General features: G+C 42.5%; 1 long non-coding RNA gene across 4 annotated transcripts in view; it reads right to left on the reverse strand.

Annotated features, from left to right (window-relative positions):
* Window positions 1-18,131, reverse strand: part of LOC109279171 (uncharacterized) — a 56,952-nt gene that overhangs the window by 12,667 nt on the left and 26,154 nt on the right. For 3 of the 4 annotated variants that reach the window (XR_002086050.2, XR_002086049.2, XR_002086048.2), the window contains 2 exons: window positions 12,648-12,767; window positions 9,597-9,681 (listed from right to left, as the gene is read on the reverse strand). This is a non-coding gene — a long non-coding RNA (uncharacterized LOC109279171). Of the gene's footprint in view, window positions 1-9,596; window positions 9,682-12,647; window positions 12,768-18,131 lie in introns of those variants that run through there. The other variant, XR_008421163.1, reaches the window with a different exon arrangement.

Below are 18,131 nucleotides of genomic sequence, written 5' to 3' on the forward strand. Positions count from 1 at the left end.
CCATTGACACCCTCCACCATGGCAAATATTTTAAACTAGTTTTTATTTTCGACAAATACATGTTTTTAAATTTTTCAACATTATTGAAAACCTGGTTGATGGCACCAAAAGGGTCACGATAACAACAAGGAAACAGCAAGTTCCTGTTCCCCCCGCCATCACCTCCTAAGTTCTGTTTGCAGAGGCCAGCACTTTTGCCTCTCTCGGCTTTTCTTCTGGTATTTGCAACCCCATCTCGAAATAATGTCCCTGTGCTGCCACTATTCGACGTCAATTTTAGACATTATCACCAATGAAGGTTTAGATTTAGCTCTTTTATATCCCACTGTCCCTGCCCCTTCCTCCAAAATGTCACAACTTGGGGTCAAACCAAACTCAGTGACTATGCACATTATTATCCACCAATTAGTCAGGTGGTATACCATGACTGCATTTCCTTTCTTTTTTTTTTAATGTTTATTTACTTATTTTGAGAAAGAGAGAGAGAGAGAGAGAGAGAAAGAGAGAGAGAGCATTAGCAGGGGAGGGGCAGAGAGAGGGAGAGAGAGACAATCCCAAGCAGGTTCCACACGCCACACAGAGCCCAACATGGAGCTCAATCTTGTGACCCCAGGATCATGACCTGAGCAGAAATCAAGAGTCAGACGCTTAACTGATTGAGCCAACCAAGAAGCCTGCATTTCCTTTCTTGAAAGCTTTTTTTATTTTTGTTTTTCCAGGAGTTAAGCATTGCCTTGTTTACTCTTCATTTGTCTGACTTTCTTTGTGTCTTCTGTTTTTATACAAATGTTGTGACATATCTGTTATACACATTTTGAATATTATTTCCAAATGCTTAAGGTGGTCAAATATCCCTTTTGTTTCTTCCTCTGGTGCTGTCCATTCAAGAACTGTTCATCCTTGCCATGTTCTTGGGAACCCACCCCCACACCCTGGCTGTGCCCTGTATTGTGTGGCATCCCTGTTTCCCAGATCCCACTTCTACTTTCTTAATATACGTCCTTGTTTTGGTGAAGTAGATTTTCCAATACCTTCTGAGATCAGGTGCATAGGAGGTAAAATTTTAGAGTCCTTCTATGTCTGATAATATTTTAATTCCTCCCTTACATCAGGATTTTGGTTGAACTGGATATAGAATTCCAGTTAAAAATCTTTTTTTTTTTTTCTTGGAAATTTTAAGGCATTGCTTCTTTTCTTTTAGCATTCAGTATTGTCCAAGAGAAGTCTGATGCCATTCTGAGTCCATGTCCTTTGTATATGACCCACTTTACCTTCTGAAAAATTTTGGGTCTTCTTGTCCTAAACTTTCACAGGAATGGGTTTCAATGAAGTTTTTTTACTCCATTTTTTTCTGAATACAAGGTGAATCTTTTCGATCTGGAAACCTCATGGCCTTTTGTTCCAGAAACTTTTCTTAGTCAGTTAAACATCCAACTCTTGACCTCAGCTCAGGTCTTAATCTCACGGTTGTGAGTTCAAGCCCCATGTTGGGTTGAGTATGAAGCCTACTTTAAAAACAGATAGATAGATAGATAGATAGACAGACAGACACATAGATACGTAGACACATAGACACATAGATAGATCCCTCCCTTTCCTCTAGTCTCCAGAAATTTCTTCTGGTTGCACACCACCTCCCAAGTTGATTCTGCATTGTTTTTGAAATCTGAAGTTTTATTCTTTCAACATTATCTTCCAATCTTCTGTCTAATTTTTCGCTTTTATTTTGTTGTTCACTCTTTAAATTTCCAGGAGCTCTTTTCTCTCCTCTAATTTATCTGTTTCCATAGCAACTTTTACTTCTTTCAGGGATGCAATATTCTCTTTATGTCTCCAAAGGGTATTAATTATATAAAAGTTTCTGTTTTTTAACTTATTTTCTTTTCCTGCCAAGTTTCTTTTCTCTTTATACTACCAAGGATTTTTTTTCCTCTTTATTTTATTCTCTCTTTCATATTAGAAGCTTCATCAAAAGTGAGCCTGTCTTTCCATAATTAAAACTAAAGTATCATACAACCAATTAGGTCTGGGTTCATGGTGGACCCTGACCAGGAGCATCCCCAGGAGCTGATGTAGTGAGCTGCTTTTTTACTGAGGAAGTCCCCCAAATAAGGGTCTTATTAAGAAAATGGGTGTTTTCTTTTGGACTAGTCAGTTTCTTTGGAAAGGAATATTCCAGTCTTCTTCTTGGGGCAGGATAATCTAAGGGGCTGGTTCAATCCTGGCTGTGGGCATTCTAAAGACAGCTGATGTCTCACCTGTCAACTTGAACTTCTCCCTTGTTTTTAAGATGGGATCCCACCCTGCATTGACCGTCTCTAGGTCTTTCCAACTCAGAGAAAGGGGCAGGAAAGGGTCTCCTGGCTGCTTGGCATAGGGGAAAAAAAGACCTTAGCATCCAAATTCTCTATATCTTGAATTTCAAGAAATCTCCCTGTTTATTGCTACCTACTGTAGCACCTGGTATCTCCAAGCCTCAGCCTTTCTATGGTTCTGACCAGTAATGTGGCTCATTTCTCATTGGTACCAACCCCCTATCCTCCTCCCTTAGTCACTTAGGTTATTGCTTCCTCCACTCTGTTAAGTCAATTGCCATCTCTTCAAATGTTTTTCATATCCCAAAATTTGGGAAACGTCTCCAGTGATGTCTCCTCTTGCCCTTTACCTGTTTTTATCAAGGTAAAATTTACACAACATAAAATTCATTTTAACCATTTTAAATTATACAATTCAGTGGCAATTAGTGCATTCCCAATGTTGTGCAACCATCACCTCTATCTAGTTCCAAACATTTTCATCACCCCAAAAGGAAACCCCATACCTATTAAGCAGTCACTCCCTGCTTCTCCTCGGTCCCATCCCCTGGAAACCACCAATCTGCTTTCTATTCCTATGGATTTGCCTATTTTGGGCTTTTCAAATAAACAGAACCGTACAATATGTGACCTTTTGTGACTGGTCTCTTTCACTTCGCGTAACATTTTCAGGATTCATCCATTTTGTAGACGTAGACTTCATGTCTTTTTATGGCTGGATAATATTCCATTGTGTGGATGTACCATATTTTGTGTATCTGTTCATCAGTGGATGGACATATTTCTTCTCTTTTATTCCTTTCCTATCATCAGGGGTTGGATTTGGAAAAGGGAGATGATACATGTGACTGGCAAGTCCGCCATGTTTAGCCCAAACAATGCTCCTAAGTATGGACGCAAGCTCCATCTCTCCAACCACACAACAGCCTGGCTTTCATTTTCACCTCTGCTTGAGAAATCAGTCCCGTGACCAGTGCTTGTTCGAGTGACTATCCAAAGGATGCAGTCCACTTCATCAGAGTCACAAATAGAAATATATTTCTCTTCCCTGGCCTAGAGTCTCCCAGCCAAGGAAACTTCCAAAACCGTGGATGGGAAGGCAATCCCAAACTGTTTGGAATAGCATGACTGTTTGGTTATTAGATAAGTGTATTTTAACCCCAAGAATATTTAGAATTAAGTATAGAACTGATAAAGGATTTGAAATCATTAGAATATTTGTATTAAAGAGCAATTCCCCCTAGCTAGTGTTTTAGGAGCACATAATCTCATTCTACAGAATCACATACTCCATACTCTAGTCATTTTGAGACACGAGCAACATCCCAGTTGAAGAATTAGTATGAAGAGATAAACATATATTCTTAGGTGTCAGTACTCATTTTCAGAATATTAGAGGTAGATACCACATGGTCTATAGACAAAGAGTAAAAATGGAAGGGTATGAGGTGCCACTCTATTTGGAATTCCTTAAAGAGATTAATTCCCAAGTCAATATCTAGAATTAAAGAGCTCAGGGTGCTTCCAAAGAAATGTCAACCTCAGACCTTTGAATTTCTTAAACATTTAAAATCTGAACCACTCCTGGAGGGGGTGGGGCATATTTCTCAAGAGCCCAGCCAACGAGGTTCATGGGAAAAACACAAGCCCCCAGAAAAAGAGCCTAAGGCAAATTTTTATTGTAATTACCCTTACTTTTGGCACCACTGGGCACAACCCTAGCCTTCCTTTGTCCTGATTTTGGAAAGGAGAAAGTCCTTCCTCAAGAGCTTTCTTGAGATCTCATGCCAGTGGGGATCCGGCCCTTCTCAGGAGCCCTCTTCCCTCCCTTGGGAAGCAGAGGCACAGAACTGGATGCCAGACTTCCTGAACAAGAGCATTCCAGGAACCCCTGCCTGATCACGTTTGGGCATTTGCCCCAGATTTACATAAGCAGATGAGTTTACTTCTTACCACATCTGCCCTTTTTCACACCTGAAAAGACACAGACCATAAAGGCCATATGGTCTTGCATAAGGCCATAAAGGGCCACACTTCATAGGTTCTAGCACTACCCATAGTCCTCAGGGGCTGATAGGCAGGTTCTTTGACATGAGAACCAAATAGCCACTGGCAAAGAAATGGCCCTGCACTGAACAGGGGCTGGTTCGTCTCCTGGACCTGTGTGTGGGCAAGCAGAGCAGCAGGCTCTACAGAGAGATGGAGACACGAGAGCACAAGAGGAGGGCAGAGCAGCACAACAGATCAACAGGGCAGAGAGGCCAGGAAGGGAGACAGCAAAACAAGTTAGTCAACATATTTGTCAGATGGGTAAATTCTTAGGAAAGACAAATGCAAACACTGATGATGTAGTTCCAGTAGGGAATGCAAAAGGGCTTCTGCTGCTGGTCATATTCACCACTCTCAATGTGACCATCTCTGTAACCGTCATCATCATCAATGCAAATAAAACCGAGTGAGTGACGATACGTACGCTGTGTTTTTGATCATCAGTATGACCATCCCCGTAAGTGTCATCACCCACACCACCATCAGCACACCGAACACTGAAATAAGTGCCAGTAAGTGTGTGCCAGGCACTCTGTAAAAAGAGGAAGCCAAACCTTGGTCCAGCCCTCTAGGACTGCATTATCATCATCGTCATTATTAGCTAAAATGTATTGAATGCTTACCACACACTGGGCACTGGGCAAGGATTAAACCTTACGATACCCTATAAGGCATGAATGCCTTCGTAATAGAAATGAGAGGACAGATTTAGAGGAGCTAAGTTATGTGTACAAAATCACACAGCTAAGGAGCAGCAGCACCAGGATTCAAACCCAGGCAGTCCTGCTTGACAACTGATACCTCGCTATGATGTATATTGCCTCGCACTGCCTTCTCCAGTTGTCTTCAAATTGGGGCACGCACAAGAATATCCACTGAGGGCAGGAAGAAAATATTAGACCTGCTGTACCTATTGACCTGCTGATAACCTATTTATCAGTTAATTCTTTAGTTTCTATTTTATATGCAGTTTACAATATACTTCACTTACCACCATAATAGAGTATACAGACCATTTCTAAATAAATAATTCATACTATGGATACACGCTTAATTCTTTACTGATAGAAGTATGCAGTCAAAAATGCTTGGAGACATCTAGACAAAGCTAACATGACTAACCCACAGTCACGTAAATGGAAAAGTAAATCAGTTGGACCTGAGCTCACCTCTGGCGAGATACATTCAACATACTTAATTCTGAACCATGTGAATAATTGTGTTCTGCAGAATAAAGCCTTGATTTCAACAAGTGACTAAAAAATTACAACATATCCTTCCGAATGACTTCTCTTTAATTGTATCTATTCCCATTCCTATTCCTAATACGTCTGTCCTAGTAACAATTAATGTGGATGAGTTTAATCAATTTTTAATTAAAGAGAGAGAGTATCATCCTTTTCTAAATCCTCTCTGAAAATGTTCCACATGTTTCTCCATTTAAAAAGTAGAGATAGACTTTTCAAGGGAATATTTCTCTTCTAGAGCTGCATAGTACAAAACTTAGGTGTGAAATGACAGGATGTCTAAGATATGCTCCAAAGGAATCTGGAGTCAGCGAGTGGATGGAGATCAGAAGAGGCAGAATTGGCCAAAGGCTGATCAACATGGAGCCTTGGAGGTAGCTATCTAGGGTATGTTGAGTTATTCCACTTCCGCATGCTTTGGTTCCATAATAAAGATTTAAAAATAGTTAAAATGTAAAAAAGAAAATCACAACCTTATATTTTTTGTACTGAGCACTGTCAGAACTCAAGTCTCAGCTGAGAAAGGAGAAGAACGATCAAATATGGATTTCACAGAAATTATCACAAGCCCTTTCCTGTCTTCATAAAATCATGACTTTGTCTAGGAAATGTGCGTCCATTGTTTGCTATTATGTTCGAATCAGCCTCACACAAGAAATAACAGGAATGACAGAAAAAAAGAGAATCTAATTTAAAAACAATCATTGCATTAGCTGTGCAGGGAAAAACTCAGAAAAGAAACAGATGTCACGGATCATTGCAGTGATGTCCCTTGAAAACACTCTTCGGCTGATGTTGCTGGTGTGGGCAGCAGTTGTAGGCTTTCACACACACAGGTAGCTCTCAAGGCTGAGACCATTGATTTAGATCTGATTGGAATCTGGGTGGGCGTCACTCAGAGGGGCACGTTGCAGGTTAAAGGACCCCGCACAACATCTCAAGGGAAGCACAGTGAGATGCAAACCAGCGTTCCCACTGGGACAAGAAAAACCAGCAAATGTAACTGCTCTGCCATTGGAATTAAACCACAGGGCAGTTCACCTGCATTTTCATCAAATAATGCAGAGAAGGCCAGAAATGGCAGTGTTCCCCATGGCCCATAGCTACTGAGAAAGCAGAAAAAATAATTTCCTGGGCAACACCCACCTGTTGGCCATACCACCGCTCCGAGAAACCAGAGCCATCTCTGCCAAGAGGAGTCGGGCAAGAGTCCTTCCAGAGTTCAGCCTCCGAGTTCTCTTCAATCCTTTGTGTTCTGAGTAAGAATTTCCACACTGAGAGCTCAATTCCAATTATACCCGAGATAGTATCAGAATGATAGGTAAAAATAGGCCCAGCTTTCTGGCCAGGCAGCCAAAGCACACAGTGCCACAGGGAGAAAGCAGACTGATTGGGATCTTTCGCGGTTGTGACGTCTTCTCAGAGGGCAGCTGAGGGCAGCGAGAGCAGTGTCATCCGATTGTGCTACCGAGAAAGCACTGGGGAGAAGCACAGGAGTGCTCATTGCAACACGGGCTTTCCTGGGAAGGGAGAGGGTGGGTCCACCTCTCTGTGACACTTGGGACAGAACCAAAGAGAGGTTTGGATGACCCACGCTGACGTGAGAAAACTAAAGTGGATGAGTCCAGCCAGTGGACCTGCACAGTGGCAGAGCCCTGGAATCACAAAAACACAGAGATGGGAAAGATTTAAAAGGTCACTAGTGCCCATCCCACCAGCTGGAGGAGCCAAAGGTGGTCTAGGGTGGGAGAAGGCTCTAGACTCTCCATAACCTCCATCAGCACACCTCCAGGCTGCCCCCGAAAAAGCACACGTTGAAAGGGAAAACAGGGCTTGTTTCACATGTTCTGCTTCCCCCCTAATGAAGATATCAGCATGTCTAGCCCTCTCCCACAGAGGAATTTTGGAACTATCCTTGCCCCTCCCACCACCACAGTCAATGCTTGAATCAACCCTACAAGCGGTCACCGTCCTAAGAGACTAGGACCTCACAGCCCCAGAGGAAGCCCACCCAGCTGTCAATGACATCATCTGAAATTTTTTTCCTAGCCATTTGGTAATGTAGATCACGAGCCTGAAAATGTTCTCATTCCCTTCAAGCCAGTCATTAAGTTCTTGAATCTGCCCTAAAGACCGTGAGCCTCAATATGACAAAAGCTCTACACAAAACTGTTTTCAACACATTCTTTAAAATAGCAAGCAGTTGAAACTATGGAGGAATAATAATGAATGATATATCCACTCAATGTGATAATGCCCAGCCTTTGCGGGTATGTTCATATAGAGGATGTAGCAATACAAAAAGATGTTTATAATATCTTGTAAGATGTTTAAAATGTTAAGAAATCAGGATGCTGAATTGCATATTCATTAGGCTAAGTTCACATTTTTTAAGAAGACCCATTTATAAAAATGACTAGAAACGGTCCCATTTATATGAGGCATCTAGAATAGTCAGGTTCCTAGAGACAGAAAATAGAATGGTGTTTATCAGGGACTGGGGAAGAGGAAAATAGGGAGTTATTAGTTAATGGGTAGAGAGCTTCATTTTGGCAAGGTGTAGAATTTAGTGATTTCATCACCTACATGTGACACCCAGTGCTTTTCACAAGTGCCCTTGTTAATATCCATCACCCATTCAACAAATCCTATTCTATCTTTTTTTTAAGTTTATTTATTTATTTGGTCGGGGGCGGGGGGGGTGGAGTGTGCACGTGTGGGGGAGTGGCAGAGAGAGAGGGAGAGAGGGACAAAGACAGAATCCCAAGCATGCTCAACACTGTCAGAGCACAGCCCTACACGGGGCTCAAACTCGTGAGCCATGAGATCATGACCTGAGCCGAAATCAAGAGTCAGACGCTTAACTGACTGAGCCACCCAGATGCCTCAACAAACCCTATTTTAAAAATAAATTTCAACATGCAATTGAATAAAAATATTTTTAATGTCTTTCTACAGGTTTTTTAGGGCAATAATAATCCACTTTCCTCACTTAGGTTAAATACTGCACCTTGCCTGATTATTCCGCCCATTTTACAGAGGAGGAAACTGAGGCCAACAGAGGCTAGGTGACCTGCCAGGATCCGTGTTTTGGCAGGGACAGTGTGGATGATTCTAACCATTGCAACCTCAAGCTATTTGTGCTGGAATGGCCAACACAGATCATCACAACTACACATTTTGCCCCCAGACATAAGCGCTCCAAGACTTCGAGAAAGAGCTCATCCATTAAATGAAATTCTAACCAGCCTCTACCTTCATTAACTTTACGGTTTTCATGAGAAAAAAAAAATGGCTTAAAAAAAAAGTCTTGGATTTAATACCAACAAAGACAATCTCTTAATAGATCCCGTAGCCAGCCAACAAACTTCAGCAAAATTTCCCCACTCTCTGCTTCTCAGGATTAGGACCCTGAGGCTTTGAAACTCTGAATCATTAAGGAGTCAGTTATGTTCAAGAGGTGGGACACCCTAAGGTAGGAAATTTAGCCTCATCTATGTTGGAACAGTTTTTTACAACGAGGGCTATTAGTGATTTAATATACGGATATCACTCATTTAGCTCATAGAATATTGAGCTACCTGGGGCACCTCCCACATTCTGGTTGTTTTTCACTTGAAATAAGGCAGCAGAGTGTCCAGGGAACGTGTTCAAAGGATCTGAATGCTTCAATGATAAAGGTGAATTTCATACTTGCTGATGCTCTAGGCATCACTTTGCCTTGTCTCCCTTCAGTGACCTTTGCAGGCCGGAAATAATAAAAAAAAAAAAAAATCAAGCAGTTCATGTCAAGCTCAAGAAATATTCATAAGCCTTTTCCTAAATTCACTGAAACAAAGGAAATCAATTCTCGTATCCAGCACCTAGTAATTAAGGAACAACGCCTCATTAGTAATAAAGAGAATATGGAGTAAGGAGAGGTCTCAGTCAGGACTCCTGCCGAGCCCAGAGAACCAGCTTGTTTGGAGGAAGGGACCAGTGAGTCAGTCAGCTTTGGCATACACCGAAGGTCATCGATTCAGAGGACATTCTGTGAGTCAACACCAAATTGTGTTCGGACTTTCCAGGTTCTGCGAAAGACACAACAATAAGATGAGATACCTCAGGAAAAAGCTACCATAAAGAACTCACAGCAAAAGGTCTCTAAACAGGCACAGGGAAGGGACTTCATCTCAAAGGCCAACTATGATGGATGGAGCCTGCATGGAATGCTGATTTGAGAAGGTCTGAAGACAATACATTTCATATATTAAAAAAAAAAAAAAAAAAATGACAAGGGTCTGAAGCTACCATCCCAGTGGCCAGGAGAAGGTGTGGGGAGAAGACAGATGACAGCAAATGTGCCAGACGTTTGTCACCCCTGGCCCAAACCATCACGAAAATCACTTTTGCAGAACTTACGCTGTCTAGGCAACACCCGTCTTAGGTAAAACGGAGAGGGAGGTGAAATTTGTTTTTAGGACACCGAGCTTCCCTCTACCTTTCCCCTTTTCCCAGTCTCCGGCACCAAATAACCTTCTGTCCTCTATTACTTATAGCCTCTCCATTTCTCCAGGGGGCTAATGAAAAACTGTCAAGTCTCAAGGGTTGCCGTGCCAAAGCAGCAGCCATTAGATCTCTGGAGGCCCAGTTCAGGTCTCAGAAGGTTGGCTCAGAAGGCACACACTGATACACCTGCAGGTGGGAGAAGGGACACCCAGCAGAAGAGGAGGGGACGACAACCAGAGGCCATCTTTCTCCCTTCAAGACAGAAGCTTGGACAAAAGGCAGAAGAACGTAGACGTGGCTGTCCTCCTTTCATGACTGGGGTAGCACAGAGTCTGGTCCAAAGGCAAGACTCATGCTGTTCGCTGAAAACTAGATCCAACCCTAGCAGAATGAGCTCATCAGAGGAGAGCACCTTCTCCGTTCTCGCTGCACATGCTCACTTTATTCAGGAAACCTGTCCAAGGGCACCTGTCCTACTCCATTCTCAACCAGAGGAGTTTGGAGCCTACCCTTACAAACCTGGACATACTTCTCTGCCGATATAACTAGGAGATTTCATAAACGATAAATACATGCAAGAATCAATAGCTGCCTCTGGCCTTGCACGACAGCAAGGTCTACCCAGGGATGGACCTTTCTACATAAGTCCCCAGCTGATAAAAAAAAAAAAAAGGCCAGTCCCCCCACCCTTACTATGAAGGCAGCTGATGTTATCAAACCTTCCTATAGCTAAGTCAGCCTTCCCCAAGAGATTCTCTGTTACCACTGAGCTGGTTCCAGTCTATCCAGTCAGGACACAGTACTGCTACTGGGCCAACCAACCCAGCTCTGCCTCTATGAGCCTGTCTACACCTTCATCTCTACACCCACCAGGGAGAGAATGGCACATACGTGGCACAGGTGAATTGCAAGGTCTTTAGGTATAAATTGTGGCTCAGTCCTTTGGGGCTGAAAAACTCAGCAAGTTACTGAGCCCTCTGTGTCTCAAACTGTAATAGGAGAATTTCGCCCACCTTATTGGTATTCGATTACATCTGCTAGAATGAGAGCACCGCAGACAGGGGCCGCCAGGCTGCTCAATACACAAAGTAGCCCAGGCATCATACGGTGCCCGCTAGAGTGATGTGTTGTTAATTGCATGTGGTGGCCCTGCTGCTGGGACCAGGGTTTTGTCTGTCCTAGCCTTTGGTCTGCCCTAAGTGCCTAGGGTAGTGCCTGACTTACGTAGAAACTCAATAAATACATGCTGGGTGAGTGAATTAGACCTTCGTCAGGACTTCAGTCGATAACTTCCATACTGGCTTTGGATTAAACACTTAAGAAGTAGTAACAGTGATTATTGTTATTGATGATGTGGCTAAGTCTAATAGGAAAAACTTTTCCTTGAGCCTGGCTTTTATAAATTCATGGGGCACTGGATTTGAATGTCGAGTGATACCCTCCTGACAAAAGTAACTTTTCTCACATCCTACCACCCAGGGGCTTTGCCCTTCTCTCTTGCTTGGCCTGGCCTGGCTTCTTTCTGCCCACAGCCCGACTTTGACCCCAGTCTGCCCCCAAGGTCGCTGCAGGACAACAGGACTGCCATCCAGCTACCACGGGGGGCGGCTGTCTCATCTTTGTGTGACAGTCGTGACTTTCTCTTCTCTGTCTCTTCTTGGCTCCTTCACTTGGCACTGGGGCTGCTATTCAGTAGCTCAGTCCTACTCAAAGGCCACAGCTCCTTCTTGGAAATGGCACAGACTTGAAAACAAGGGGCCCAAACACCTCTGCCAACAGGGACATTGCATAATGACAGCACCACGTTCCAGGTGAAGAGAACCTGGTTGCAGAGGGGAGACAGGATCTCTTCACCACACTTGGGGAGGCTGTGTGAGTGTTTAAGCCACCTCTCATTCTAAGGGACAGATTTGTTTTTGAAAATCAGACCACCCTGGCTCCAGCCTGAATGTTCTTCTCTTTCCTCATCATCACCGCACCCATAGGGACAATCTCCTTTAGGGGGACAATAGGTGGCTGTCAACTTTATATAATATAAACAATGTCAGGAAGGAACCCACCCAAGAAGTATGACCTCCCCAAATTCCTGGGATTCCACTATTAGTGATTCACTCTTTTGGTTCAGTACCACCCACTCTCTGGCTGTCCTGAGAAATACACATTCTCCTGGGAGGTATTATGCATTAAGTTCCTAACACCTGGAGTGAATAACTTCACCAGACATTTTATTTTCTCCTGATAGGAGAGATACATGGGTGCTTGGCCCACAGGGCTGAGGTGGGTCTCAGAGAGCCAGAGAGCAGTGGAGACTTCACAAACTTCCTAAGTGTCACCAGGTTTCTAAGAGCTAGGCCTGACTGTCCCCTCCAATGGTAGCTGGGCCTGGAGCTGTTGATTTCCACGAGTTAATCACCTAAGGATTCAAAGAGGCAATATACATAAAGGGCCAACTCCGTATGCCATGTGACATCAATGACAAATGTGAGTCTGCTCTACTCCTCCCATGAATAGAGAGACATTTGTCTTGGGGGAGAGTGCTGGTTCATACCTGCTCCTCATCTTCTGGGAAAGACAAGCCAAAGAAATCAGGTATCTCCTCTACTCCCTGTTATAGCATGGGGACTCCTCTGCCCAACAGCCCACTTGGTCCATGGTTTCTTTACCACTGCTGTGGGAGAGAAAGAAAGAGAGGGTCAGCCCATGTTTGAGCAACTGCTGGGGGGAGGGGTGTCCTGGTTTCTTGGCTGCGAGAGTTTGAGGAGCCTCTTGCTTGGGGTTGATTCTGCTCTGCTCCCCAGCTCTGCAAATTCTCTTCTGTGGACCAGGCTCTACTATGGGCCTCAAGAAGTTGACCTCTATGGACTCCATTCCCAGCCTCCTTTACCCTCTGCATTCTAGTGATGCTCAGCTGGTGGGAGATGTCAGGAGGAGATTGGGAGGCAAGAGAAGAGAGGGATGAGCAATTAATTGCCCTCACTCCCTTACTACTGGGCCAGGACTGTCTCGGTAGCTGTGTCCCCTGAGCCATGATCATGGATCCCACGAGACAGCTCATCTCCCATGGCTCCAGTGTTCACTGGGTTCATCTGCCGAGGGCTAGGAAGGACTTCTCACTCTTGCTGGTCCCTGGGGACACTGCCATCTCTTACTGACCATCACCCCTTTGCTTCCTATCCACCAGGTTTGTTGAACAGACCAAATGGGATTCTACATTTGGTTTTATCCCCAATCCTTGCTGAGGATCTTCTGATTCTCTGCTACGTGCCTAAAATGCATTTTCTTATTTAATCCTCACACCAGAGATGTAGAAATGTCATGTAACTTGCTCAAGATCACACAGTTGTATTTGAAACGTGCCCAGGAGTGCCAGTAAGTATTATTTAAAGTCAATTTTGGGGGGTGCTGAGGTGGCTCATAGGCTAAGCAACCAAATCTTGATTTTGGCCCAGGTCATGATCTTACAGTTCATGAGTTTGAGCCCCATATGGGGCTCTTGCTAACAGTGCAGAGCCTGCTTGGTATTCTCTCTCTCTCTCTCTCTCTCTCTCTCTCTCTACCTCTCTCCTGCTTGTACTATATCTCTAAAATAAATAAACAAACAAATATTTTTAAAAAATAAAAAAAATAAAGTCAACACTCAGACTCTGTCCAGAAGCTCTGGACTTGGGAGTCAAGTATTCCATGTCAGCCTCATTCTGCTCACCACAGTCTAGTTGGATGGATATTTCTGAATTTATCTTCTAAAAGCAGGTTCAGTTCAAAGAGACATTTATGACCTTACTGGATGCAGTTGGGGAAGGCTGCCCCAGAGGCCAAAATAAGTCAGGCCCTTGGCAAAGATGTGATGTGGAGACTCTGCCTAAAGCCCCCTTCTCCTCATCCTTTGGGTCCCTTGCTTACTCCCTTCCAGCCCCCTGCTCTCCATCCTCAAGCCCTTCTTGCTGATGTACGTAATCCACTGACATCAGTCTACTTTTCTCATGCCTCAGTGCATGCCTCCTGTCCATTTCCCACACCCTGCTCCCTGCTCACTGAGAGTGTTCCAGTGAAATCCAAGATGACAAACTGCCTTATTTAAATATCTTTAAATATCTTTAAGGTAGTACACAAAAAGTAATGTCAATGGTGGAAGTTTTAAGTGCCAGTTTAGGCCAGTGAGAGAGATATTTATGGAGAAGGAAATCTTTTTGCTGATTCCTCAAGGATGCCATACAGACATCTAGATTATAGCTCCTTTAATATGTAAGGCAGGCACATCTGTATTTGAGGAGCCGTGGGATCTTTGTCTTCAGAGGCTTTCACAGAGGGAAAGGGAGACTGACAGCAGGATCAACCCACTTAGAACCCAAGTGCTCCCTTTTTTCCATGACTGAAAATAAGTATTCACCCAGTATTTTATGTGCTCTCCTAATTTTCTAGCCTGCTTCCCAGCTTAGTTTTCAGCAATAGGGTTAGCTCTGGCCATAGACCATGGGCGTAAGTGACATGTGCCACTCCTGAGCTGAAGCAGCTAATAGCTGATGTGCCCCTCTACCTTTCCCTTCCCCTGCCTTAATGTCTTGAAAGTCATTTGTTCTAGACGATGCACCTTTGAGGAAGGTCAACCAGCCTGCAACAGATATTTGGTGAGTAAGAAATCCATGTTTATTGTTTTAGATCACTGAAATTTTAGGGTTGTTTATTATGGCAGCATAACAGAGCCTATCCTGACTAATACATCATGTAAGATGAAATCTGAACAAGTGTTCATGCTGAATAGGACTGTTGGCACTAATTTCCCATTCCCTGTAACTCGAGAGCTAGAAAGGAAAAATCAACATTTCCCAGACACTTTGAAGGTATGGTTCTAGAAATAAATTCATTTCCCCAAATAATGCCCTTGTGTGAAACAGCATTATAGTAGAAACATGAATGCTTAGAGCCATTTCGGCCACTGGACTCCTCATTCCAGAGTTTAGTCACAAGCTTCATGGGTGCCAGAGGCACTTGTGGTGAAAGCAGCCAGGGCAGCAGTTTCCTAATCTCTGGATCACAACTACAATGGGATCACTTTGAAATAGTGCTCCCCAGTGGAACTCTCTAGATTTCCACTTCTCCAGCTCTTACAACAGTTCTATAAGCTTGTAATTCCCTGGACTGAATTCCTTTCTTCTTGAAATACACGGAGTGGTGGCTATTTCCTTCACTGAACTCTGGATCTATGTTGCTTTAAAAAGTTTGAAAGCCTTTGAAAATAGATAGCATAGCAGCAAAGACGATGTAGAGCACTCCAAAGACTCAAAACTGAGAGATGGAAGATTCTCTGAAACTTCAGAAGTTTGGAGGAAAAAATGTGGTAGAAAGAATTGCCACACAACCATGAGTTCATTTTTAAAATGTAGCATCAATGATTTAATGCAAATCTTTCCCATTACAATTGAAGATGAAAAGGAGGCCCAGTGAATCTAAGTCCCTTCTCCAAGGTGGCACAGGCAGTAAAGGCAGAGCTGTAGTTCAAACTGAGGTCTCCTGAATGTGGATTCTACTAACCATTTTGTAGACTCCATCAAGAAGCCAGCAACAAGCTGCTGGGACTGTCTCATCTGCATATTCCCTCAACTGTCCCAGAGGCGCCCCCAATGTTCTACACACCCCACCTACACATACCCCCACCCAATGGCTGGCTTCCTATGAAGGAAGCAAGGGCAAGCCTCTTTGTAGACAGCTAGTGAGCATGCAGAGAAAGCCAGCCCAACTCTGCAGGATTGGGAGAAAGTTGAGATTAAGCACTGCCCTAGGGTAAGTACATGGGAATCTGTCAGTGGTGGCCTGGCTTTGCAGGATTGAGAGAAGGCATACAATTTTAAGAATCCCCCTACCACCAGGAGGGTGCAAGAAGTGTAAAGCAGGTCAGTCCGTAGAAAAGATCTGAGAAAGGCAAAGAATCCCTAGCAGGGCTGAGACAGAAGGTATTTCTCTCCCAAAGCCAGTCGGTAAAGACTGGAGGAGGTGACTGCTTCTTCAAATGTGAAGATGGTATATGTAAGATTTCAAGGAATATGAAAAGCCAAAGCAATATAACACTACTGAAGGGACACAATAATTTTCCAGTAACTAACCACAAAGAAATGGAGATCCATGAATTGTTCAATAAATAATCCAAAGTTGTTATTTTAAGAAAGCTCAGTGAGCTACAAGAAAACACAGGACAATTCAATTGAAATCAAGAAAACAATATACAAGTAAAAGAAACACTTTAACAGAGAGATACAAATCATAAAAGAGAACCAAGCAGAAATTCTGAATCTGAAAAATACAATGAATGAAATGAAAAATGCAATGGAAAGCATCACCAGCAGACTTGATCAAGCAAAAGAAAGAATCTGTGCAAAGACAGGTCATTTTCAATTATCCATTTAGAGGAGAACAAATACAAAAGAATGAAAAAAAGTGAAGAAAGCCTATGTGAATTAATGGGATGCCATCAAGCAAAACAACCCATGCATTATTGGAGTCTCAGATGGAAAAGAAAGAAAAAGGTGGTAACCTTATTTAAAGAAATAATGGCTAAGAAATTTCCAAATCTGAGGAGAAATTTAGATATCCAAGTTCATGGTGCTCATAGGTCGCCCAAAAAATCCAACCCAAAAAGATCTTCTCCAGGACATATTTTAATGTAACCACCTAAAATCAAAGAGTCTTTTTAAAGCAGAAAGAGAGGAAAAAAGCTCACAAACAAAGGAACTCCCATAAAATTATCAGTGGACTCCTTTTTATTTACTTATTTAAATCCAAGTTAGTTAACATATAGTGTAGCAATGGTTTCAGGAGTAGAATTTAGTGATTCATTACTTACATATAACACTCAGGGCTCATCCCAACAAGTGCCCTCCTTAATGCCCATCATCCATTTAGCCCATCCCCCCACCCAACTCCCTTCCAGCAACTCTCAGTTTGTTCTCTGTATTTAAGAGTCTCTGTATTTAAAGGGTTTGCCTCCCTCTGTGTTTTTATTTTATTTTTCCTTCCCTTCCCCTATGTCCATCTGTTTTGTTTCTTAAATTCCACATATGAGTGAAATCAGTGGGCTTCTGAGCAGAAATCTTGCAGGTCAGAAGAGAACAGGATGATGTATTTAAAATGCTGAAGGAAAAAAAAAAACTTCCAACCAAAAACACATTACCTGGCAAAGTTGTCCTCCAGAAATGAAGGAGAGATAAAGACTCTCCCAAACAAACAAAGCTGAGGTGGTTCATTGCTGGACCTGCCTTACAAGAAATGCTGCATGTTCTTCAGGCTGACATGAAAGGATGCCAATTAGTAACATGAAAACATAGGAAAGTATAAAGCACATCAGTAAAGGTAAGTGTATAGCCAATTCAGAATACTCTAATACTGTAATCTGGTGATGTGTATATCACTTAACTCTAGTATAAAGGTTAAATGACAAAAACATTAAAAATAACTATGGCTACAATAATTGTGAATGGATAGACAATATAAAAATATGTAAATCGTGATATCAAAAATACAATGTGAGGGGGAGAGTAAAAGGGTATACTTTTTGTATGCAATCGAAGTTATCAGCCTAAAATAGACCACTATAACTAAAAGACATTTTATGTAAGCCTCCTGATAATCACAAAGCAAAATCTATGAAATACATAAAAGATAAAGAGAAGGGAATCAAAGCACACCACCACTAAAAGCCATCAATTAACAAAGGAAGACACAAAAGAGGAAGAAAGGAAAAAAGGAACCACAAAACAGTCAGAAAACAATCAGATGGAATTAGTAAATCCTTGTCTATCAATAATTACTTTCAATCTACATGGATTAAATTCTCAAATGAAAAGGCATAGAGAGTCCAAATATATATATATATATATATATATATATATATATATATATATATATATACATATATATATATATATATACACGACCCAACTACATGCTGCCTATAAAAGATTTACTTTAGTTTTAAAAGCATATATAGGTGCAAAGTGAAAGGATGAGAAAAAAATATTCTATGAAAAATGGAAACCAAAAG

The sequence above is a fragment of the Panthera pardus genome, unplaced genomic scaffold, assembly GCF_024362965.1.
Source record: "Panthera pardus isolate Hobbes unplaced genomic scaffold, ASM2436296v1 HiC_scaffold_12, whole genome shotgun sequence".
Classification (NCBI taxonomy): domain Eukaryota; kingdom Metazoa; phylum Chordata; class Mammalia; order Carnivora; family Felidae; genus Panthera; species Panthera pardus.